Below are 26,645 nucleotides of genomic sequence, written 5' to 3'. Positions count from 1 at the left end.
TATATCTGACGATTGCTTTAAATCGTCAAAAAATGATTCACATCCCTAGTAACTACTGTGAAGAAATGGTAACTATTGTGAAGAAAGAATGGTGTTAAGTGGAGAGCCATAGGGATGAGTTTTGGGACCGGTTCTGTTCAATATCTTTGTGAGCGACATTGTGGAAGGGATAGAAGGTAAGGTTTGTCTATTAGCAGATGATACTAAGATCTGCAACAGTGGACATGCCTGAAGGAGTAGAGAGAATGAAAAGTTATTTAAGAAAGCTTGAAAAATGGTTGAAAACTTGACAGTTGGGATTCAGTGTCAAGAAGTGCAGAGACATACATCTGTGGTGCAGTAGTCCAAAAGATGCTGTATGTGATGGGGTGGTGAAAGACTAATGTGTGCAGACTGGGAGAGGGACCTTGGGGGTGATAGTGCCTGGTGATCTGAAGATGGCAAAGTAATGTGACAAGGCGATATCTAAAGCCAGAAGAATGCTGATTTGCATAAAGAGTGGACTGACCAGCAAGAAAAAGGAGCTGATAATGCCCTTGTATAGGTCCTTGGTGAGACCTCAACCGGAATATTATGTCAGTTCTTGGAGACTATATCTCAAAAAGAATAGAGACAGGACAAAGGCTACAGAGAGTGATGACCCAAAATGATGTGGGGTCTATATATCAGAAGACTTATGAGGAGATTCTGAAGTATCTGAATATGTATACCCTGGAAGAGTGGAGGTGCAAGGGAGATATGATACAGAACTTCAGATACCTGAAAGGTTTTAATGAGGCATGTTCCTCGAACCTTTTCCATTGGAAAGCAAACAGTAGAACTAGGGGTCATGATATGAAACTTCAAGGGGGATAACTCAGAACCAACATCAGGAAATATTTCTTCATGAAGAGGATAGTTGATGCCTGAAATGCCTTTCCAGAAGAAGTGGTGAAGGTGAAAACTAAACAAAATCAAAATGTCATGGGATAAACACTGTAAATCTAAAAGCTAGAGTTGGAAATTAAGAACAGGATGCATTGGGGGGGGGGGGCAGAAATGGGGGGTAATCAGCATGGAGTGGCAGCTACTACCCCTAACAGAAGGCATGGGGATTACTATCCTTAACCAATTAGCTTATATGATTTTGATGCAACTGCAGCATTGTTCTCTGCTTCAATGGTAGGGGAAGGAAGGGGGAATTGGATTCAGATGACAGTCAATGTTAGGCCCTGACTTTTATGGTCCAGAGTCCTGATATGCAGACATAAGGAAAAAGCACAGGACTGCTTCTATAGCCAAGTCTAAAAACAAAGCACATACAAGCAGCAACATTGTATGAATTACCAAGAAGGCTGTACATCCTGTAAAAATGTTGCTGGCAGTAATTTTGCTATGACAATTGACAGTTGCTTGATTTTGATTGTTAATATTATTACTCTTAACATAAGGCTTGGGGGTACATAAAATTTGGGGGTACATAAAATTTGTAATAATTAATAATAACCTGCACAGAGTAGCAGTTACTAACCCTGAGCAGAAACCTGGGGGATTCTTGCACAGAGAGGCAGTTACTACCATCTCACTGGGCAGACTGCATGACTATTTGGTATTTTTCTGCTATCATTACTGTAACTATGTTCCCCCTTCATGGTGCCTTAGGATGTTGATGCCAGCCTTGGTGCCACTTTGCCTCTTTTCTGCCTTAAAGGATTCATGATAATCTTGTTGGTGCCCTTTTTTGAAGCCTTGGGATGTTCTTTCCATTCTGCTACTTTAGACCTCTCACAGTGCCTTGGAGAATATCTGCCATTGCTGGTACCCCTTCCCCTTTATAGTGTCTTAGGCTTTTCATGCCACTGTTGGTGCCACGTTGACATAGTTTTGATATGTTGGCATGCCTTTACCCTTCTGATGATGTCTATCCACCAGTTTTGTTAGAAATGACTAGAAAATCCATAGTCTGGAGTCTAAAATAGGCTGCAGTGTTTCCCATTTGACTTTAATGGTAAACAAATGAACAAATAAAACAAACAAACAAAACATTTTTTTGTTTGAAACTATTGAACCATATGGAGTTGCCCTGTGAAATGAATGAAATGAAACAAAAGCTTTTCCTTTGCAAATCCCTATATGATATATCAATATATCTGCTGTGGTTCCAACTCCTTCAGCAGTAAAACTTGTTTCATAGACCAATGTTTAATGTTTTTGAGTCTACCCTGCGGAACTAGGTTTCATTGGATATCTGCTCTGAAGCAAACTATACAATTTTCAGAAATGTTTAAAGGCATGGAGCTTTGCATGGGTCTTTCTGGCCACGAGTCAACCAATTTATATTGGTAAAGGTGGACTGAGGATGGTGTACTGTGGTTGGGATAGAGGTGATAAATAAGGGGGGAAGGAATAAGCAATTTGTTATTGCTGGATTTTATGTTATTTTGAGGGTTTATTTCTGGTGTATTGTTCACTTTGGGGCATATTTTCAAAAGCCTACACGCGTAAATCCATTGGATTTACGCATGTAGGTGGGGTTACGCTCCCAGGGCCTATTTTAGAAGGGCCTGGCAACGTGCATAAAGCCCCGGAATGCGCATATGTCTTGGGGCTTCGAAAAAGGGGAGGGCGGGGCAGGGCAGTCCAGGGTGGGGCAGGATGGGGTCAGAGGCTTCCGACACAGTGGCCATTTGCTGCTGTGCCAGGGGATCACGTGCCGGCAGGCAGCCACCGCGCATAACCTGTGTCTGCCAGAGGCAGGCACAACAGGTAGGACAAAGATTCAGAGGGGGGGTCTAGATTAGGGCTAGGGGGGGCAGGAGGGTTACGGAAAGGGGAAGGTAGGTTAGTTTAGGGGGTTGAAAAGTTCCCTCCCAGGCAGCTCTGAAATCGGAGCGGTCTGTGCGAGAACGTCGGAAGGCTGCAGGTGTCGGCGCACGCAAGTTGCACAATTGTGCACCCCCATGCGCGCACCGACCCCCCGATTTTATAACAGTGTGTGCATGTTATAAAATCGGGCGTCCATGTGCATGCGCTAGTTTTGAAAATCTACCCCTTTAATTTTTGTGGTTGTGCTGTTTTGTTACTCATTTATTTATTTTATTACATGTTTTTATACCATCTTCTCATTTAAAATATATCATCCAAAGTGGTACACAACATCGAACACAAAATACAATAATGCAAACTTTAACATCAGATATATTCTACCACTCTAAATCATCCATATTACATCATGACCTTCATCCATTCAACAAAATAAACCAGACCAGAACAAAAAATAAACAGCCTACCCATCTAGGCATTTATGTAGATAACCTGTAAGTTATCCAGTTACATGCTGACTTTTGAATATCCCCAACATTTATCTGGATAAATTTATCCAAATAAGAGGCATTTCCAGGCAGTCCATGGTATAGCTGAGATGGCCGAATAACTTATTCATTTAACTCCGATAATTGGAGTTAGCTGAATAAGGAATGTGGCTATGTGTAGAAATGGGAAAAAGGATATGTGAAGTTATCTTGGAACAAGCACAAGTAGATCAAAACCTGACACAAGAATGTCTAAATAGAGGAGAACTTAAACCTAAAGCTGAGAGATTGATAATTGCAGCACTGAACAGTAGACTACAGACAGCAAAGTTAAGCAAGCAAAGGAAACATCAGACAAATACAAATTCTGTAGAACCAAACTAAAATCGGTTATAACTCCTTATGAACTACAAAGAGATCAAATTTACAATATTTTATAGTATTTTATTTTTATTGTGTTGTTATATTTGTCTACTGTCTCATGTTTTGCTGTGAACTGCTTTGGATCAAACCTTTGGTTGAGGAAAGCAGTATGCAATATTACGTAACAAAACATAACAAATGTGCAATATTTTTATGCATCTTTTTTCAAGTGCAGTAATCAACCAGAGAACATCTCAAGGCAAACAATGGCGTTATAATTTCATATAAAACAAAGGATCCTTGATTTGGGAGCTTTACAAAGTATGCTGGTTCTTTAGCAAGACTCTCATGTTCAGATATGATTCAAAATATATGGAAAGATAATTCAACTTTTACATGTTTTAGACCAAAAATGGGCCAGTTTTTGAAAATACTTCCTAAGTTGGCTATATGAATCATTTTTTTTATTGAAAAGTTTTAAATTTAATATAATCACTTTTCACACAGCATAGTCAGTCAATCTATTGAAGTAAAATTATAGTCATGAAACAGAAAAACATTGCAAATTCAGGGCTTCTTGATCCTACTTTTGTAACCTGTTCAGTGGTGAGGATGAAAATATTTACAGCAAAAGTAAATGAGAATACAGTGAAAAAGACTGAGAAAATACATGAATGTTGTTTTTTGTTTTAAGTGTCACCAATTACAATTTTATGAGTGGTATAGTGAAAGAATTTGAAAATGATTAGTAGAATAGTGATTTATAGGCCAGGCCTAGGTTTAATTTTCTGACCTGGTTCTTACAGATTGAACTGGCAGAGGCTGTTTACACTGTGGACAGTATTCACATCCCCTGGTGGAGAAAATTTCATTCACTATACAACAGCAAAATAAGGGGCAGATTTTCAAAGCCCTACGCGTGTAAATCCAGGACGATTTACACACGTAGGGGGGTTAGGCGCGCCGGGCCTATTTTCAAAAGGCCCAGCGGCGAGCATAAAGCCCCGGGATGCGTGTAAATCCAAGGGCTTGTGCCCAGGATCGCGCGCAACCTACGCCTGCCCGGAGGCAGGCGCAACTTATAAAATAAAGGTTAGGGGGAGTTTTAGGTGGGGCTGGGGGGAGGAAGGAAAGTTCCCTCAGAGGCCGATTTTGGAGCAGCCTTGGAGGGAATGGGGAAAGCCTTCAGGGCTCCCCTAGGGCTCAGCGCGTGCATGGTGCACTAGGGATGTGAATCGTTTTAGGACGATTAAAATTATCGTCCGATAATTTTAATATCGTCTTAAACCGTTATGGAACACAATACAATAGAGATTCTAACGATTTATCGTTATAAATCGTTAGAATCGTGAGCCGGCACACTAAAACCCCCTAAAACCCACCCCCGACCCTTTAAATTAAATCCCCCACCCTCCCGAACCCCCCCAAATGAGTTAAATAACCTGCGGGTCCAGCGGCGGTCCGGAACGGCAGCGGTCGGGAACGGGCTCCTGCTCCTGAATCTTGTTGTCTTCAGCCGGCGCCATTTTCCAAAATGGCGCCGAAAAATGGCGGCGGCCATAGACGAACACGATTGGACGGCAGGAGGTCCTTCCGGACCCCCGCTGGACTTTTGGCAAGTCTCGTGGGGGTCAGGAGGCCCCCCACAAGCTGGCCAAAAGTTCCTGGAGGTCCAGCGGGGGTCAGGGAGCGATTTCCCGCCGCGAATCGTTTTCGTACGGAAAATGGCGCCGGCAGGAGATCGACTGCAGGAGGTCGTTCAGCGAGGCGCCGGAACCCTCGCTGAACGACCTCCTGCAGTCGATCTCCTGCCGGCGCCATTTTCCGTACGAAAACGATTCGTGGCGGGAAATCGCTCCCTGACCCCCGCTGGACCTCCAGGAACTTTTGGCCAGCTTGTGGGGGGCCTCCTGACCCCCACGAGACTTGCCAAAAGTCCAGCGGGGGTCCAGAAGGACCTCCTGCCGTCCAATCGTGTTCGTCTATGGCCGCCGCCATTTTTCGGCGCCATTTTGGAAAATGGCGCCGGATGAAGACAATAAGATTCAGGAGCAGGAGCCCGTTCCGGACCGCTGCCGTTCCGGACCGCCGCTGGACCCGCAGGTTATTTAACTCATTTGGGGGGGTTCGGGAGGGTGGGGGATTTAATTTAAAGGGTCGGGGGTGGGTTTTAGGGGGTTTTAATGTGCCGGTTTTGCGATTTTTAGATTTTTAGATTTTTCACGATTTTTCACGATTTTTCACGATATTTTACCCCCCCAAACGGCAACAATACGATTCCCTCCCCCTCCCAGCCGAAATCGATCGTTAAGACGATCGAGGACACGATTCACATCCCTATGGTGCACTAGTGTGCACCCCCTTGCACGCGCCGACCTCGGATTTTATAACATGCGAGTGGCTGCGCGTGCATGTTATAAAATTGGGCATAAAAACCTCATGGGATCTCAGCTTTCACCTTCCTAAAAGGGAAGCGATTTGGGATGGTGCAGGTTTCAGCTGGGTTACAAGCTCAGGTGTGGAGGAAGGCATGCAAGAATTAAAAATTAGCTAAAACATAGAAACACAGTAAATGGAAACAATAGCACAAATTGTCTTTTCTCCTTCCCATGGATCAAATGAAATGCTTAGCACTGCAACTTTTTCAGCTTATTTTGTTTATTCAATGGACAAATTCCTAGTAGGAAACAAGCTATACAGTAGATGGCTAAATTACCTCTGACTGGACTTCCTTTTCCCACCATTGAGTCTCTTCTCAGGATGCAAACAAAAGTTTTCCGCATGCTGTTAAGTTTGGAAACTATTTTTTTTTTCAGTCTAATAATGGAAGCTGCTGATTCATGTCACTCCATGAATGTGGTGAGCTCAGTTTAAATAGCAAAAAAAAAAAATCTAAAATCAATTGTGGAAATTATTCAAGACAGCTAAGAACCTTCCTTTTCAGTTTTTATTTTACTTTCCTGAAAATGAGTGGATAAATTGATTTTCCACTGATTTTTCTCCTGTCTTATAAAAGTCATTTTTCACAGATTTTTTTTGTTTTAATATTGAAAATCCCAGAAAAAATAAAATTAAAATGAAGATTTCTAAAAACAGCATATTGCATTTAGTTGGATCTGAATTCTCTTTAGCTCTACTTATAATGTAACAACCAATGCAGCTTTCTCTCCTGATAGAGCAGGAGGGATAAAGCAGTGGGTACCGCGTGTATGTTCCACCCCTGTTCACAGTTATGTTTATGTAAATCTTGATAAAACTAACAACATTCTTTGCCGTCTACCATCGTCATTGCTACAACTGCCCCATCCGTAAAGGGATGTTATTTCTCATTTTCATCCTATTTAGACTGTAACCTCTTTTGGGAAGGGGCTTCTCTTCCCTATTAGAATAATATAACCTGCATTGTGCTTCCCTTGTGCCGTATCTGCACGTGCTAGCAACTCTGCATTAAAAAATAATATAATAATAGCTAATTGAACCCGACTTACTGTGCAGGTAGCATGAAAAAGACTGTTGCGACGGCCGGTCGCAGGACTGGCGACCGACCCGTCTTACCTCCCTTCCCGCGGCTTTCTGGAGCTAGCCCTGCTCCGGGACAGGATGGGGGAGGCGTTTTGGAGACCTTCCAGGCGCGTCCGGCCGGGCCTCCTGCTGCAGGCCTTTCCTTCGCAGCAGAGACGCTGCCGCCGATTCTCCCGGGGCAGGACCTTAGGTGCGCGCGCACTTTCTTTCACTCCTTTTAAAGGGCCCGCGACGTGACAAGACTGCTGGCCCCTCCACATGACGTCAGCCCCGGATAAATTATATAAGGCGGTTCCTGGCACTCAGGAGTCGCCTTAGCAACTTTGTCATTCCTCCGTGGGTGGGTTGCCCCTCAGCTCCGTTTTTCGCTGACTTCATTGTTTGCCAACTGGAACTGACCTCTGCCTGTCTCTTCGACCACGTCTGACTGCCGCCTGCCCTGACCATTCTCTGATTGCTGCCTGCCCTGACCTCTGCCTGGAATACCGACTACTCTCATCTGCTACCTGGAACTCGACCTCTGGACTTCCTCATCTGAACACCGACCGTGCACCCTTGCTCGTGGTGGGCACACCCTTGAACGTTCTCTCTAGGAGATCCTGAGAGGCCCACCTATGAGCAGGCGGCCCGGGTAACCAAGGGCTCAACCTGAGGGAACCCCGGGGTGCTATTGGTGAAGCTCCAGCTAGCCTCTGTCTCCTCCTGTGCTCCGCCTCCTGGTGGCAGGCGCTCTCCGGGTCCGACCGGAGGGCCGTACCAACCCTGCACCAGGCCAAGGGTCCACTCCCAATGCAACAAAGACAATACTGCACTGAAACATTTGCAAAGATTTTTTAATTTTCACCATATATATCTTCTTTCTCTCTTTGTTTCTCTCTCCCTTTCTTATTCATTCTATCTTTTATCCTTTTTCATCCTTGCATCCTAGTAAGATTTTTAAGGTCACAAATGCTGTCTTGTTATATTTATGCTATGTTCTTGCTTTGCTTTTCAACCGAAATGGCCCTTTAAGTTTCACTAACATATGTCAATATATTTTCCCTGATAAATATGTTCCTTGTATTCAGAAATGCAATGACACTATAAGGCAGCCCTACACAGGGGTAGGATTTGGCAGGTCATTAAACATCAAATATAGGACATATGACTTCAAATATGGGAAAAGAAAAAATCCCCAGAGACCTAATTATAAACAAGTAACTATACATAAACATGTCATTGATGGTCCTCGTGTTATTGATTGATGCACGTCTCTAGCAAATCATATGCATGCAGCTATTTGGTTTGATTTCAGAACTGACTGGGTCATCTCTCACTCTAAACTAGATGTGACCATTCATCAGCTTTCAGCACAGCTAAGTAACAATAATTAATATAGTGGCCTATACAATTAAACTCATGCAAAACCAATTTTAGCATGGGCTTGCAAAAAATTAAACAGGCTCATTAAAAAGCCACTTAATGAACCATGCAAAAAGATTTAGAGTGCCCATGGTAAACATTTTCTGAGATAGTGCTATCATGCTATTATCGTGCGAGGAAACACAAAAGGAGCCTGTAAAGTAGCATGATCACAATAAGTACATATGAACATAAGAAATGCCATGCTGGGTCAAACCAAAGTCCATCAAACCCAGCATCCTGACAGTGGCCAATACAGGATGCAAGTACCTGGCAGATCCCATAAAATAAATCTAATTCCTGTTACTGAGTCCCAGAGACAGCAATAGCTTTCTATAGTCTATCTGGCTAATAATGTGTTATGGACTTTTCTTCCAGGAACTTGTACAAACCTCTTTTAAACCCGGCTACTCTAGTCACCTTAACCATGTCCTCTGGCAACAAATTCCATAGCTTGATTGTGAACTGAGGGAAAAAGTGATTTCTATGATTTATTTTAAATCTTTTCTTGGAATGTCTCTTTGTTTTAATATTTTTTGAAAGAGGAAATAACTGTCCTTTTTTTTGCCCCATTCCACCCCACTCATGATTTTATAAACTTCTATCATGCTCCATCTCTCAACTATCTCTTTACTAAGCTGAAGAGCTCTAACTTGTACAGCTTCTTATCATAGGAGAAAGAGAGCCCTTCCATCCCCTCAATCATTTTTGTCATCTTCCTCCTTAGCTTTTCTAATTCAACTGTCTTTCTTGAAATGGGATGACCAGAACTGCACACTAGGGATGTGCAGAGCAAAATTTTATGTTTATATTTTTTATGTCCGAAAGGGGGTCCCACTTGCGGCCAATATGGACATAAAAAAAATCCAATGAGTTGGGTATATGTACATATGTGCAAAAAAAAAAAATTAAACCCCCTCACCCTCCTTAATCCCCCCCCCAGACTTACCACAACTCCCTGGTGATCGAGCGAGGAGTGAGGACGTCATTTCTGCAATCCTTGGCGAGAAGCATTTGACGTCGGTGGCACGTCGAGTGACGCGGCGTCACGTGATTCCCGGCTCGTTCGGCCCAAAAAGAACTTTTGGCCAGCTTGGGGGGGCCTCCTGACCCCCCCAAGCTGGCCAAAGTTCTTTTTGGGCCGAACGAGCCGTCCGGCGCGAACGAGCCGGGAATCACGTGGCGCCGCGTCACTCAGACACGACGTCACGTGATTCCCGGCAAGTTCGCGCCGGACGGCTCGTTCGGCCCAAAAAGAACTTTTGGCCAGCTTGGGGGGGCCTCCTGACCCCCTCAAGCTGGCCAAAAGTTCTTTTTGGGCCGAACGAGCCGTCCGGCGCGAACTTGCCGGGAATCACGTGACGTCGGCGTCACGTGATTCCTGGCTTGTTCGCGCCGACGTCCGGCGCAAACTTGCCGGGAATCACGTGACGTCGCGTCTGAGTGACGCGGCGCCACGTGATTCCCGGCGAGTTCGCGCCGGACGGCTCGTTCGGCCCAAAAAGAACTTTTGGCCAGCTTGGGGGGGTCAGGAGGCCCCCCCAAGCTGGCCAAAAGTTCTTTTTGGGCCGAACGAGCCGTCCGGCGTGAACGAGCCGGGAATCACGTGACGCCGGCGTCACTCGACGTGCCGCCGACGTCACATGCTTCTCGCCAAGGATTGCAGAAATGGCGTCCTCACTCCTCGCTCCATCACCAGGGAGTTGTGGTAAGTCGGGGGGGGGGGATTAAGGAGGGTGAGGGGGTTTATATTTTTATTTTGGCTCAACAATCGCGATTTCCCACATATCGAACATATCTATGTTCGATATGTGGGAAATCCGATCGTTTATGTCGAATCAATTTTTTAAGTAAAAAAAAAATATGAGTTGCGTTTTACTAATGCGGTCAATCCGAATGCACACCCCTACTGCACACAGTACTCAAGGTTCGGTCACATCATGGCTCAGAGAAACAATATATTATTATCCGTTTTATTCTCCATTCCTTTTTGGATCACTACTACTACTACTACTACTACTACTTCAGCATGTCTATAGTTCTACATGACACATGCAATGCTGTACAAACAAACAAAAGACAGTCCCTGCTCAGTAGAGCTTGTAATCTAATACGGCAAACAAAGAGGACAAGAGACTTGGGCATTTGATAAAGTAAAACAATGCATAAAAAAAGAAAAGAAAAAGTTAGTTAATGAGGCTAAAAGCAGACAATCAGGCCTAAGATTGAGACTATAAGCAGCCTCAAAAAAGGTGGGTCTTTAAATAGCATTTAAACATGGCGAGAAAGGGAGCAAGACAACAATTCAGGAAGACTATTCCAAGTACACAGAGCAGCCAGGTGGAAAGCATGGAGAAAGGAATTGGTGGTAGAGGAGAAGGGCACAGATAGGCATGACTTGTCTGATGAGCGGAGTACATGAGGAGGAGTATGGAGTGAAATAAGAGAGGAGAGGTAAACATACATTACTGTATGTAATATGAACATGTAAGATACCAATGGCAAGACAAATATGCTCAATATACTTTCCCTGTTGCCTCCACTTCCTGCTTTCAAAACATTTAGAAAGGCCGCCTACCATATGATCTTGACTGTTCAGGCTTTAGGAGGTGATTTAGGAGGTGCCACACAAGATGGTAGGTGGGTGCATATGCCACACTCAGCTCACAATCCAGGGGCAACATCTAGCCATAGTCCTGGGTCTCAACATCTTTGGTCTTGTTGCAGGGTCCTTCAGGCACATTTGCAGCATAGCAGGATTGAGGTGATGTTATTTGTATTATATAACCACGTATTACAATACACATCAAGAGTTTGCAAATGTTTCCAATAGTAGCCTTTCAAAGCTTTAGGAGGTTTCATACCTAGCAGGTACAGGAGCAGAGAGATGCTGTGTGGACCTAGCAGATGTCTGTCCAGTCAGGAGGGATAGAGACAGACAATGCTGCCCTGCATTAATGCCAAAGATTGGGGATAATATGGTCCATTCACATATTTCCAGCACTGGAAAATAGGGAAGTAGGGTCCTAGCTGTAGAAGAGATATGTTTGCCATGCAAGTTAAAGGGATGCATGTGTTTCTACTAGACTACATATACTTTTTTTTCCCATCTTCTTACAGGTTCAAGTGGCTTGCAGATTCTTCTGGATTCAGACCATGCACACTGGCATTCTGCCCAGGGGCTCTGACCTGGGGGGGGGGGGGGTAATCTCACTGAGGTTTACACTTGAGGCTACCTGAGGGGCTTACCCAATATAAACACACACAATTACTGGGATTATGCCTGGAGGCTTGAACCCAGGAGCTTATCCCCTGCAAAAATAGCCACACACAAACTTTGCTTCAGTACATCACAGTTCCAGGTACTTAGGAAAGTAAGTTTATTTGAGCAATAGGAGGAAAATCAGATCATACTGAAGAAGTATTGGTAGAAAGAGCTTACATGTTTCCAAAGGATCAGCCTGTGTTATCACATCCAGGAGCAAGATCTCCCCTCTCTCTCTCTCTCTCATTTTTCCTTATATACTAAAAATGCTTGTGAAAGCAGTGAAGTTCCCTCCCTTCGATTTTTTATCAAATCTCAGCACAGCTGTGTGCCCTTCATTCTCTTTCAGGCTTTAGTATAAGTTAATTGCTTGCTTTATCATCATAGACCTAGTGGAATAACTAAATAGTCTCTTGCCTGTTTGCAAACATTTCACAGTGCAAACAATAAATAGATATTCACTCACGGATTGGCTTGTGACCTTCAAACTAGTCTGTGTCTGGGTGAAAACTCTGAATCCATACAGCCTACCCTCTATATACATTCTCAGCAAAAGAAACAAAAATTGACTCCAACAGAGATGTACCCCAGAACTGCAGCTCTCATCAGACCAGTGCCGGATGACCCCACAGCGCACAGGAAGCCTCATGCCTCTAGCTCCACTGATGATGTCAACAAACTCAAACCTTATCACCAATGACGAGGATGACAGATCCATACCTGCAGACAATGTCTCGCCAAGAAAGTCTGCATAGAGAAGAAGGAATAATATCCAAGGGTCCCTTCAGCAGTCCCAATAGAGACATGCCTTTGACACTAGGGGAAAAAAATGCTAGCTCTCTGGTGGTTACCCCTCCTAAGGTGCTGTTTTCCTTATTTTTTATTTTATTTCTTGTTTATTATGTTTCATTTTTCCAAAATTAAGCAAAAAAAGAAACATGCCCCTTCCTCCCATCTACCAAAACAGCTTAAATGATAGGATCCCTCCAGCCCCTAGGCCCCTCCCCAACGTCACCCCCCTATTCCAGCTCAGGTCTTACCCAATTGGCGTGTCTTCCAGCAATCCCCAGTCACTTCTGCCCCCACAGCTCCAGCTTTTCAAAATAGCCGCAAGTCAATTCGATGCTGGTGCCATTATGTTGTAGGATAGATTCTTCCATATAACAGAATAACGCTGGCTTCACACTGACCGAGGGCCATTTTGAAAGGCCAGAGCTGCAGGACAGGTGCAACTGGGGATTGTTCCTCCCCCTGGAAAATATACCAAGTGGGTAAGACCTGGGTCGGAGAGAGATCTTTAAGTGGGTTGGATGGATGGGAGGAGGGAATGGTTCTGGTAGGTTTTTTGTTTAATGGCGGTAGAATCCGTGACAAACCTGTATCATTCCAAATGATGGCACATCCCTAAATGACAGCAGCCATTAAAACCGTGAACACGAATATCACAAAAGCCTTGGAGGATTTGCCAGCTTTAGTGACAGACAGAATACACCCCCTCCCATCCAATGACTCTAATCCCTCCCATTGCATCTTGTCAATTCTATCCACACCAAACAGAATCCCCCATGCATACTGCTCACATCTCTGAGGTGCTAGGACTGGACACACCATCCCAGTTTTGGTAAGAGGAGCAATGTAAGGAATCTCTAGGAGTGGTCAAAAGTGTGGCAAAACAATAAGTTGTGAATCTGGAGTGCATTAATCCAAAAGAGTACTATGGGAAGTCTTCACTCTTAGGTCACCAGGCTTGTGACATCCTGTACTTAGACTGCTGCAAACTTTAGGCCTGTTTTCTGACCTGTGAATCTCGATCTAATTCCTGACACTGCAGGTGGCCAGATTCTGGTGTCGGCATGTCCAAGCTCGGCTCCCACCACTCAGCGTGGAAGAATTGCTGGGCGCTGATAGCATGTCAAAGCTCGAACCCCACTGCTTAGCATGCAGGAGGTGTTGGGCTCTTTAAAATCCGGTACTCTGCAACTTCACTGAAGAAAATGCTGAATATTTAAACCAGCTGGCTTAATACTGAAGATGGACATAAGAAAGATAAGTGAAATCTTTCATGCATTTTATGTCCTGTGCAACTTTTCTGCATTTGTCTAAGCCACTGTCTTCTGTGAAACTTTCAAACATTTGTCTAAGATAAATTCAGGGTTAATTTAGTGAAAATCAGGTGATGGAGTGCTGCTGGAACCAGTCCTCTATATATAACATTGTTTCCTATGGGAAAATCTATTGTGGCTTAAAATATTTCAATTTAAGACATAGTTTTCAGGAACCAATTGTGACTTAAGTCTAAGGACTTCCTGTTCTTGATAGTGGGTGAGGCTGAAAAACAGCTTAGGTTTGCCAGGCTCTTTGAGGACAGAACTTTCATTATTACCCCCATAGTACACATGAGGCTATGGTTACGTGCATGTAAATATGTTACCCTAAGCAATGAGGGATTTTGTCTTCTGCCTCCCCTAGGTTCTATGAGTGCAGGCACTGTGCCAACTCCCCACCTGGACCTCCAGTTTTCTGAAGCCTTCCAACTCCACCCTCTAGCAGATCCCTCTCTCTCTCTCTCTCTTTCAGGACCCTGAGTCTTTCCTCCCAATTCTTTTTCTTCAGATGTTCCCCCTCTGATCTCAAATGCTGGCGCTGGCATTGTTGTTCTGACAAAGCAGCTTGTAAGCCAAGACTGAGTCAGCCCATGGTCCTGCCCCCTCTGAGTTTCCATGCAGGAGGCGGAGTCCTGAGTGTGGGGCTGCAGGCTGACTGTCACTGCTCACACGCTGCCTTGTCAGGACAGTAGCTCCAGCATCGGAGTTGGAGGTTGTAAGCATGGGGTAGAGACAGCAGCAGAGAATCAGAGGACTCTGGCAGTGGTAAAAATACAGGAACTGGGAGTGGCAGGTCAGGGATGGGATTGTATGTCTCCAGGACAGCAGGGGCTGTACATTTTGCAGGGATGTGCAGAGCAAAATTTTATGTTCATATTTCTTATGTCCGAAAGGGGGTCCCACTTGCGGCCAATATGGACATAAAAAAAATCCAATGAGTTGGGTATATGTACATATGTGCAAAAAAAAAAATTTAAACCCCCTCACCCTCCTTAATCCCCCCCCCAGACTTACCACAACTCCCTGGTGATCGAGCGAGGAGTGAGGACGTCATTTCTGCAATCCTTGGCGAGAAGCATGTGACGTCGGTGGCACGTCGAGTGACGCCGGCGTCACGTGATTCCCGGCGAGTTCGCGCCGGACGGCTCGTTCGGCCCAAAAAGAACTTTTGGCCAGCTTGGGGGGGCCTCCTCGCCGACGTCACATGCTTCTCGCCAAGGATTGCAGAAATGGCGTCCTCACTCCTCGCTCCATCACCAGGGAGTTGTGGTAAGTCGGGGGGGGGGGGGGGATTAAGGAGGGTGAGGGGGTTTATATTTTTATTTTGGCTCAACAATCGCGATTTCCCACATATCCAACATATCTATGTTGGATATGTGGGAAATCCGATCGTTTATGTCGAATCAATTTTTTAAGTTAAAAAAAAATATGAGTAGCGTTTTACTAATGCGGTCAATCCGAATGCACACCCCTAACATTTTGCCACCTTCTCTGTTTTAAGTGCTTAGGCACAAACCTAGTGCACCTGTGCATAAATCCAAGGACTAAAAGGAGATGAAGAAAATAACTTATGAAGAGAAGTAAAAGAGGGTCTTGGGGAAGGTAGAAGGAGGGAGAGAGGAACTGATTTTAAATTATACTAACAACATTAAAAATGGTCAAGATCTAGAAAATATAGTAACATTTAGTAACTTAGTAGATGACAGCAAATAAAGACCAATAGGTCCATCCAGTCTGCCAGGTTATTTTGGTCTACATTGCTAATGATATATCCCAGCTGCTAACTCTAGAGGCTTGATCACTTATAGGATATCAGTCCTTAAGCAAATCAGTTTTTATTGTCTTCCCATCCTGAGTAGATAAGCATACAAATACCCATAATCCAACACTGAAGAAGCCATCTCCCAGATATAATCACCTTACCTGGGAGCTTCTGAGTTTCGGTGGGCCATACAGACTTTCTCTCCCCCTCCACCTGGTGAACTACTTTCTTCTTAATTCATGTTCTCTATCTGATAATAAAATAGTTTCTAACCTTTGGGGTCTCCGGCTTGATGTTCTGGCTCAGCCTTTTTCTCTCTCTCTCATTCCTTATCTCTATTCCTTTGCTTTCTGTCTCTCTCTGGTGTCCTCCATTTATCTTTTCTGTTTCAGTTCACTCTTTCCCCTTTTCTTCTTTATCTCTTTCCTTCAGCAGCAGATACTTTAATACTTTCTCTTCCTTCTTTTTCTTTCCCTTTCTCCTGCTTTTTTCCTATTCATCCTACCTGCCCGATTGTCACCGTTCTTCTTCCCATTTCTCTTGCATTTTCTCCTCATTCCTCATCCCCTTCCTTCTGCATTATCACCCTGGATTCCTTCCTTCAACCCAGGATCCTCTTTCTCAATCTCTGGCCATCCCTGGTCCTTATACCCCTTTCTCTTCCTCCTCCTCATGCTCCTCTTTTCTCCTCTGTCCCCTTGCTCTCATCTCCTAATTCAACCCTTTCTCCTCCTATTGTTTTCTCCCTCGCCTATACTGCTTTCTCCAATCTATCCCAACTTTTGGTCTCTCCTTTATCTTCCACCCACACTCTTGCTCATCCCTCTCTCTCCCCTACCCACCACACATACACATGTTCTCCCTTTTACCTCCCTCCCTCCCTCAACGCTTGCTCTCTGTCTCTTCTCACTCTTCCCCCTCCCACACATTTCTGTCTCTCCTTTTGTCTGCCCTTCTTTTTTCCCCATTCTGGCTCCCTCAACTCTGCACACACACACACACACACACACTATTGCTCTCGTCTCACTATTCCTTCCCAGTACTGAGCCAGGAAAATCTGCTGATGGCCCCACCACGGAACTTGCCTCGCGCCCGGAATGACTGAGCGCACATCTTGCAGGCTCACGCTTCCTCCGCCGTGATGTCAAGCAGCAGGTTGGGAACACCTGGTGGCCCCACAGCTCCTTCATCTCAGCTGCATGGCATGTTGGGAGCATCAGGGAGCCCTGCAGCTCCTTCTGCTCAGCTGCATAACAGGTTGGGAGTGCCGGGTGGCCCTGCAGCTCCTTCTGCTCAGCCTCACAGCAGGTTGGGAACTACCACGCGGCAGAGGCCTCTTCCAGTTCTTGGCCTCCTGGTGGGGTCCACATTGTCTTCATCTTGGGGCTGACTGTGGTCCCCAGATCACCGCCTCCTTCAGGCCGCCGCTCTATGCAAGTGCATGGCTTGCACAGTGGGTTCTGCCAGCCCTGCAGGCAGAGAGCTAGAGGGAAGACTATAGGAGCTAGGGGTTTTGCCCTGTGCTTGTAGCTGCGGAAGCAACAGAAAGTGGGGGAGGGGTAGAACAGCACAGCAGCAGGGCAGGGGCATATGTGAAACTGCGCAGGTTTCTAATAGTATACAGAAAAGAGTCCTGATGACGCTTCAAATTCCCAGCCATTACTCTGTAAAGCATTACATTTTCTACCATAGCAAAGGTGTGCAGATTGTGTTAATGGATAGCTCGACTAATAAGCCAGACAATTCTCAATGATTACAACTGCATTATGGCTAATATATTACTTAGTTGTTTTCACTTCTGTGCAGGAACCTAGGGAGAGCATGATGCCCTGGGAGGTGGATTGGCCTTTCCAATGTATGCGTGTGTCTAGGACCGTCACTGGACAGGGATCACTTATATAACTGTATGGTACTATACATTTATTTATTTATTTATTTAAGGTTTTTTTTATACCGGCATTCATGAACTCGTTCACATCATGTCGGTTTACAGAAAACAGGGGTGCGGATAATACAACCAAAAAACATAAATAACGTGATGAAGAGAAGCAGTTACAATTAACAAGGGCTAATGAACTGGGAATGTAAGAAATAGAAAGAGATAGAGGAGAATAATTATATACAAAAGTTCAATATAAATATGGTGTCTCATATGTACAGTCTCTGAGTAGAGAGTTTGTTTATGGTGCATCTTAGGTAGAGTTCGAGAAGGCTTGCCTGAAAAGCCATGTCTTGAGTCTTTTCCTAAAGGTTAGGAGACATGGTTCGTTTCTGAGTTCTGGAGGGATGGAGTTCCATAACTGTGGGCCTGCGGTGGAAAGGGCTCGGTCTCTTAAGGTGCTGTGATTAGTGGTTTTCGTGGGTGGAACAATGAGGCATCCTCTGTAGGCTTCCCTGGTCGGTCTTGTGGATTTGTGGAAGCGGGGAGGAATTTGTAGATCGATTGTGGTATGTTGGTGAATGATTTTGTATATCAAGGTGATGGATTTATAAATGACTCTGAAATGAATTGGTAACCAGTGGAGGTCTTGTAGCACTGGGGAGATATGGTCTCTTTTCTTAGTGTTTGTCAGTAGACGGGCTGCTGCGTTTTGGACCATTTGGAGCGGTTTTGTGTATGAGGAGGGGAGGCCAAGTAAAGTGGAGCAGCAGTAGTCCAATTTTGAGAAAATGAGGGCTTGGAGGATGGTTCTGAAGTCTTTGCCATGGAAGAGTGGTCTTATCCTTTTTAAAACTTGCAGTTTATAGAAACAGTCTTTGGTGGTTTTATTGATGTGGGCTTTGAAGTTTAGTTTATTGTCGATTAGTTTATTGTCGATCTCTTACATGAGTGGTTTGTAGGTTGTTTGGCAGAGAGGTTGTGAGATTGTTATCAGGAGTTATGAGTAATACTTCAGTTTTGGCGGAGTTTAGTACCAGATTGAGGCTGTTGAGGAGGTTTTTGATTTCTAGGTGACAGGATTCCCAGTATTCAAGGGTTTTTGAGTATGATTCTTTGATGGGGATCAGGATCTGGATGTCATCTGCATAGAGAAAGTGTATTAACTTGAGGTTGATGAGGAGTTGACATAGTGGTAGGAGGTAAATATTAAAGAGTGTAGGGGATAAAGAGGAACCTTGTGGGACTCCGATGGTCGAGTCGTGGCGTGATGATTCTTTATTCTGGATTTTTACCTTGTAGCCTCTGTTGGTTAGGAACAATTTGAACCAGGAGAGTGCTAAACCAGAGATTCCTATCGCAGCTAGCAGTTTGATGAGGATAGCGTGATTTACGGTATCGAAAGCTGCTGAGAGGTCCAAAAGGATCAATAGAAAGGATTGACCTTTGTCTGTACCTAAGATGAGTAGGTCTGTTAGGGAGGTAAGTAGGGATTCTGTGCCCCTATTTTTGCGGAATCCATGCTGTGAGGCGGATAGAATTTTGTTGTCTTCGATGAAGTCCGATAGTTGGGCGTTCACAAGCCTTTCCATAATCTTAGCTATGATAGGGAGATTAGCTATTGGACGGTAGTTGTTGGGGTCTTTTAGGTCCAGGTTGGGTTTTTTTTAAAAGAGGTTTGAGTGAGGCTTGTTTGAGGTCTTCTGGGAAGGAACCTTGGGATAGCGAGCAGTTGATGATGTCTGCTAATGTTTTGGATATGGTGTCTGGTATTGAGAGGAGAAGTTTTGAGGGAATATGGTCCGCTGGGTGCGAAGATGGTTTCATTCTTTTAAGGATGGTTTGGATTTCGGAAGACGAAGTGGGTTCAAACATTTCAAGATGAATGTTTTTGATGAATGTTTTGATGAATGTTTCAAGATGAATTATAGTTAGCACATACATACAAGCACTTTATAAGACTTTTTGGTAGAACATGCTCACTTGGATGCCCGTCAGGTTGCGAGGGATCCAAGTTTCCCACACCTCTCACAGCTGCCTCCAAAATGGTGCTAAGCACCAGTCTGCGGCAGTGAACCTAATCTGGCTGACAGGACCCTCAGCTCTCATATGGGCTGCAGAGCCTTTAAGAAAGAATGCTTTATAAAAAAAGAACATCCCAAATATAAGTGTTGTGATATTAACGTGTTATGAAAAATGTGTTAATAAAGATATTATACAAAAAAAATGATGAGCATCCCTTAAAGGGAAAAAAAATAGCAAAATGGCATTAGTTCTTTAAAATGGCTTAGACAGATAGAAAGGAAAGCCTTAATATTAGGGTTTTATGAGGTATGGGTAGAGCAAAAAAAAAAGCGTTTATGAAAATCTAAGAAATATTTCAAAAGTGTAAGAGAACAGAAAGTACATTAGACAGATTAGATGAGTCTTACAGAACTTATTTGCATCATATTCTATGTTATGAAAGTGCCTATAGAAATGTCTGTGGAGGCAGCTGTCCAAACTGAATATACTCTTCTCTGAGTTTCTAATAGCCTCACAGAAGGGTACAAATGGCATATATTAATTTGGACAAATTAGTTCCAGGAGCAGGTCTGTCAGAAGTGCTGAAGGCATTAGTTGAGTTATCTATGATAGTCCCTCCTCATATGCAGCATGAACATATTTTTCTAAACCGCCTCTTTACCTACCCCAAACACACACACAAGCACCCTGCCCCCTTCTGCTCATAGCCAGAGAGTACTGCTGTAAAGAGGAACGGATCTGGTCCGGATCCTATCCTGTGATAGTGTACTTGCGCGCAGGATATAAGATTTCAGTTACCTTGGAGGGTATCTTTAAAATGAGCGCACGCCTGTACGTATATACGTGAATATGGGCGTGCGGCATCATATGCTGAAATCTTATATCCTGCGCGCAAGTACATGCACTTGTTATAAAACAGGCCTTGCGTGTGCACGTGTGCTCCAAATTTCAAGCATGGATGCGAACACCTGGGAATTTACATGCACAAGTGAGTACATTTTAAATCATGCGCGTGTGAAGGGAATGATCAGTTTAAACAGTTTGTCCACCAGTTTGCCCAGACTATATCTAAGTCATCAAGACCCTGCTGGTTCTTTAGCATGCACTCCCCCAGTTTACCCAGACCCCTCAAGCACATCACATATGGCTAAAAATAGTTTTATTCAGACTGAAACCTGATCAATAGCAGAAGCAAATTTGCACAAAAATGAAATGGATGTGCGCCGGATTCAATGAATAAAACGGAAAATGTCATAATGCCTCTGTATCGCTCCATGGTGAGACCGCACCTTGAGTACTGTGTACAATTCTGGTCGTCGCATCTCAAAAAAGATATAATTGCGATGGAGAAGGTACAGAGAAGGGCGACTAAAATAATAAAAGGGATGGAACAGCTCCCCTATGAGGAAAGACTGAAGAGGTTAGGGCTGTTCAGCTTGGAGAAGAGACGGCTGAGGGGGGATATAATAGAGATGTTTAAAATAATGAGAGATCTAGAACGGGTAAATGTGAATCGGTTATTCACACTTTTGGATAATAGAAGGACTAGGGGACACTCCATGAAGTTAGCATGTGGCACATTTAAAACTAATCGGAGAAAGTTCTTTTTCACTCAACGCACAATTAAACTCTGGAATTTGTTGCCAGGGGATGTGGTTAGTGCAGTTAGTGTAGCTGTGTTTAAAAAAGGATTGGATAAGTTCTTGGAGGAGAAGTCCATTACCTGCTATTAATTAAGTTAACTTAGGGAATAGCCCCTGCTATTACTGGCATCAGTAGCATGGGATCTAGTTAGTACAAATAGCTGGCAAGTACTTGAGTACTTGCCAGCTATTTGTAGCCTGGTTTGGCCACTGTTGGAAACTTTTGGTCTGACCCAGTATGGCAATTTCTTATCTTCTTGCACGCATATCTCTTGGCCTTACCCCGAATGCCATGACCCGCCCCCATTCCGCCATTTTTTACTTGATGCAAGAGATACGCTCATTGGGGCGGATTTTAAATGCCCTGCGCGCGTAAATCCTAGCGGATTTACACTCTCAGGGCCCTCGCGAGCCGGTGCGCCTATTTTGCATAGGCCTCCAGCGCGTGCAGAGCTCCGGGATGCGCGTAAGTCCCGGGGCTTTGTCAAAGGGGCAGGGAGGGGGCGTGTCGGGGGCATGTCGGGGGCATTCCCGAAACGACACGGCATTTTGGGGGCGAGCCCCGGCGTTTCGGGGGCGGGCCCGGGGGCGTGGTGCCGACCTGGGGGCGTGGTCGAGGCCTCCGGACCAGCCCCCGGGTCGGGTGACGGCACGCTGGCAGCCCGCTGGCACGCGCAGATTTACGTCTACTTTTAGCAGGCGTAAATCTGCCAACAAAGGTAAGGGAGGGGGGTTTAGATAGGGCCCCCCCCGGCCAGCCCCCGACCCGGGGGCTGGTCCGGAGGCCTCGACCACGCCCCCGGGTCAGCGCCATGCCCCCGGGCCCGCCCCCGAAACGCCGGGTCCTGCCCCCAAAATGCCGCATCATTTCGGGAACACCCCAGCCCCCTCCCTGCCCTTCCCCTACCTAACCCACCCCCCCGGTGGGTTAGGTAGGGGGAGGGAGGGGGAGGGAAGGCGAAGGAAAGTTCCCTCCGAGGCTGCTCCGAAATCGGAGCGGCCTCGGAGGGAACAGGCATCGCGCTCTGGGCTCGGCGCACGCAGGTTGCACAAATGTGCACCCCCTTGCGCGCGCCGACCCCGGGTTTTATAAGATACGCGCGTATCTTATAAAATCCAGCGTACTTTTGTTCGCGCCTGGTGCGCGAACAAAAGTACACGATCGCACAATTTTTTAAAATCTACCCCATTGGTTTTATGTGCATATGTGGCAGGTTTATAAAATCGATCAGAGATGCACGTGTTAGATGCGCGCATCTCTTTTAAAATTCACCTTTAAGCGCGTAAATGGGCTTTAGAAAACTGCTACGAAAGTGTGTTATATTTACATGAATAACTCCTTTAAAAGTTACCTCCTATGCGTGTACCTCTTGGCCCTGCCTCAGAACGCCGCTAGACCGCCGCCCCTTTTTGTGCAAGTAAATGTGTGCATGAAACCAAAAATACATGCGTACTTTTATGTTCATAAAATACCATGTATACAAGTGCAAGGTACTTACATGCGTATATGCTAATTTTAGATGCATAACTCCATTGAAAATTCATTCCAAAGTTTTTAGTATTTCCAAATATCCTTGTTCTTATCCCCCCACTTACGGCTCGATCCAGTAAGGCCGCGGTAAAAACAGTGCGGTAGTGTCAGGCGCACCCTTCCTCCCCGCACGCACAGTTCTCTTCACTAACTCCCCGATACTCTCCTCTAATCGCATGCAAATGCATGCCGCGGCTTTAAAGCGGTAGGGAAGGGTTATGGCCGCGTAACCCATTTTACTGTATAGGCGCTTAATACAGCGCCTATACAGTAACCAGGGTGCGCTGGTACCTGTCATTTCAAATGACATTTGAAATGACAGGTACCAGGAAGTGTAAAAATCAAAATTTTTAAATACCTGTCGGAGGGCCGCGTGGGTCCAGGCGGCCGGCGGGATCCGGGGGGCCGGTGGTCGCGTGTTAAATCTAGGCCGCGGGCGGGTGGGCGCCTGTTCCGGGCGACGGGGGGTGGACGCGCGTTAGTTTCAGACGGCCGCGTGGGTCCAGGCGGCCGGCGGCGGCGGGAGCCGGGTGGTCGCGTGTTAAATCTAGGCCGTGGGCGGGAGGGCGCCTGTTCCGGGCGGCGGCAGCGGCGGCGGGGGGACACGCGTTAGTTCGAGACGGCCGGCGGGTGGTCGCGTGTTAAATCTAGGCCGGGTCCGCACAGGCGCGCATTCACTGCCGGTGGAGGCTGCCTCTCGGCAGCCCCCACCGGCAGTGAATGAATGCGCGCCTGTGCGACCCCTGCGATTCGGCGCTCAAGGCAGTCACATGCCATGACGTCACGCCTTGAGCGCCCAATCGCAGGGGTCGCACAGGCGCGCATTCATTCACTGCCGGTGGGGGCTGCCGGGAGAGGCAGCCCCCACCGGCAGTGAATGAATTCATTCATCCAGGCGGAGGAGCCGGCTGCTTTCGCCACCGGCTCCTCCGCCTGGATGAATGAATGCGCGCCTGTGCGACCCCTGCGATTCGGCGCTCAAGGCAGTCACATGCCGTGACGTCACGCCTTGAGCGCCCAATCGCAGGGGTCCGCACAGGCGCGCATTCACTGCCGGTGGGGGCTGCCGGGAGAGGCAGCCCCCACCGGTAGTGAATGCGCGCCTGTGCAGACCCGGCCTAGATTTAACACGCGACCGCCCGCCGGCCGTCTCGAACTAACTCGTGCCCCCCCGCCGCCGCTGCCCGGAACAGGCGCCCACCCGCCCGCGGCCTAGATTTAACACGCGACCACCCGGCTCCCGCCGCCTGGACCCACGCCGGCCGCCTGGACCCACGCGGCCCTCCGACAGGTATTTAAAAATTTTTATTTTTTCTTCTGACAGGTTTTATGTGTCCCACATCATTACATTCTCTCGATCATCTCTGTATCGCTTTTTTTTAAATTGTGTTTTATTGTTTTTGAGTATCTTAAGCGGTGTCGATGGATTTATTACTAGACTCACAGTCCTAACTCCTACTAGGGGGAGGCGGTAAACTAACACGTTACGGCCGCGGCAAAACAGTGCGTTACTAATGAGAGAACCTGAGCGCGCGTTACGGTATCGGAGGGGAATAGCTAATTCCTTCATTATACAGCTAATTCGTTCATTTACATGCCGGGTGCGGGAAGGGTTACGCGTCTGTTTTAAGAAGCACTACGGATGCGCAAAATTGGAGACTGTATCGCTGGTTTGCCTTACGCGTCCGAATTGTGCGCAGCGAGCTCGTTACAGACGAGAAATCTTCAACTGAACTTTACTGGATCGACCTGTTAGCTAGCAAAATATTTCTTAAGACTAAGGCCCAAACTTTCCAGCAATTCTCCAATTATATGAAACTTAACTGTAGAATACTTTATGTATGCAGGGATGGATTTAGTATTTTGCCATTCCAAGGCGCTTTTGATGATTTTAACCAGCACCTCCAGTAGTCTGTTACAGGATAGTAGAAGGTTGTTTTCTATTGAATGAGATTCAGTAGAGCTGGTAGGCAGCAAATCTTAGCCATCCTGCTGCTCCTAAATGTTTACTGCCCTAGGCACAAGTATAAATCCAGGGCTGTATGTATGCAAAAATCTCTTAACACTATGATGAAAAATAGAAAAAAAGTTAACACATTTGGATTCTGTACAATTAGACCTACCTGGGGTGAATTTTCATAAGCTTAAAGGATAATTTTCAAAAATCTCCTTAAAGCCCTATACACTTTATTATATGAGCACGTGGAGATCTACTACAGTATTTTACAATCTGTGCATATCTGGTCCAAGCAGATTATAAAATTCATGAATATTCTCCCCCCAACATCTGCATGTATGTTTTAGTATGTACAAATATTTGCAATACTTCAAAAGTGCATACTTTTTCCTTCTATTTCATGAACATAAATGTGTATATTTTATGTACAAAAATATATAACTTGTAATAAATAACTTGTAAGTGGAAATAAGTATATTTTAAAATATGCACAGTACTTGAAAGCAACAGTTTGCTGACACCTCTACCAATTTATCTAGTCCATTTCACTGAGACCCTCCTTCCACTTCACCCTGAACTTCCCCAGTTCACCCAGACCTTCTACCCAAAAATAGCAGAGAACAGATGTGCCAGATAATTGCATGAATAAATTGACTAATACATTTCCTTAAATCTCTTATAAAATAGCATATTACATGTGTACCTCTTGGTCCCACCTGCAACCCTCCTAGTCCACCCCTTTTATGTGCAAGTAAATGTGCACATGAAACGAAAATACACACGTACTTTCGATGTTTATAAAATAGTATGTAAGCAAAGCAAATAAATGCCATTTTCACGCTTATATGATCATTTTCTGCATGTAGCCCTTTGAAAATGATTCATTAATTAGGATCTGTGCATGTTAGAGTGGACAGGACCACAAAAAGAAATTTTAAAAAAAAGGTTTACCTGCTTTGTGAGTGGTGTCAGTGCAAGAGAGGCATCGGGCATTCCTGTTCAGTAACTAGCAGCCAGCAGGAAGGATGATCAGATAAAATCCCAGAGCAGCATGAGTTGCTAGTCTTTAGATCAGCGTTTGCTAGGTAGAAAGTTGCTCTTATCATAACTCCCAGGGAGCGCATTGGTGCATGCATGGGATTCTGGGATGGCCCAGCAGTGCTTGGGAAGCTGCTTGGGGAAACATGGAAAACCTGCGATGGAGTAGCTCCTGGCAAAGTATTTTAAACTACTTGTTTCAGACAGGCGTGGTAATAGGGTGCCCTGCAGATGTCCCTTAACCTGTGCTAGGGTGGTTATGTATGGTTTTGGTATCCATAAAAGATCCCTAAGACAGCACTCAGGGATCCGGGCCTGGTTTTGCCCACTGAAGCACTGGGATTTATTGCTGCCTTTCCAAGAAGCACAAGTATTCCTCCTGGTCTTAGGGAGGTGAGAAAGCCAGTGGAGGGTTACCATAAGGAGGTAAAGTGACCAACTGCTTGGATTTCTGGGCAGCACTGTTATTTTGAAGAGGAATGTGAATATAATAGAGATGGCTGGCACCTGTGCCATGCTATGGGGAAGCTTGACAATGATAACATTTAAGAGGATGAACAGTTTTAAATCTGAAACTCTTTGCTATGATGTCAAAGGTGTATTGATTCCATGGAGAGAAAAAAAAGAGAGATCCTTGTGGTTACAGTAACAGTTCAGCAGACATTTTGGCTAGAGAGGCTGCTGTGAATCAGGTAGAGTTTGCAGCCCCAGAGGGATCATTATGGGACTCTGATATGTATGTGGTGAGAATATGAAGTGAATGTTTAAAATTTGGAATAAGGTAAAATGAAAACTAAGGTTAAAGCTTTGAAGAATATCAGTTAAAAGAATAAGAACTGCTGGGAACATGGATTTTTAGGCACA

At 45.3% G+C, this 26,645-nt stretch overlaps 1 long non-coding RNA gene across 1 annotated transcript in view; it reads right to left on the bottom strand.

The window, feature by feature from the left end:
* LOC115082091 overlaps positions 1–25,921 on the bottom strand; it is a 47,669-nt gene extending 21,748 nt beyond the window's left edge. Inside the window, exon 1 of the long non-coding RNA XR_003854070.1 lies at positions 25,695–25,921. This is a non-coding gene — a long non-coding RNA (uncharacterized LOC115082091). The remainder of the gene's footprint in view (positions 1–25,694) is intronic.
* Positions 25,922–26,645: the final 724 nt, after the last annotated feature.

Source organism: Rhinatrema bivittatum, chromosome 1 (assembly GCF_901001135.1).
Source record: "Rhinatrema bivittatum chromosome 1, aRhiBiv1.1, whole genome shotgun sequence".
In the NCBI taxonomy this organism is placed as follows: domain Eukaryota; kingdom Metazoa; phylum Chordata; class Amphibia; order Gymnophiona; family Rhinatrematidae; genus Rhinatrema; species Rhinatrema bivittatum.
This window is presented reverse-complemented; position numbering and strand designations above follow the sequence as displayed.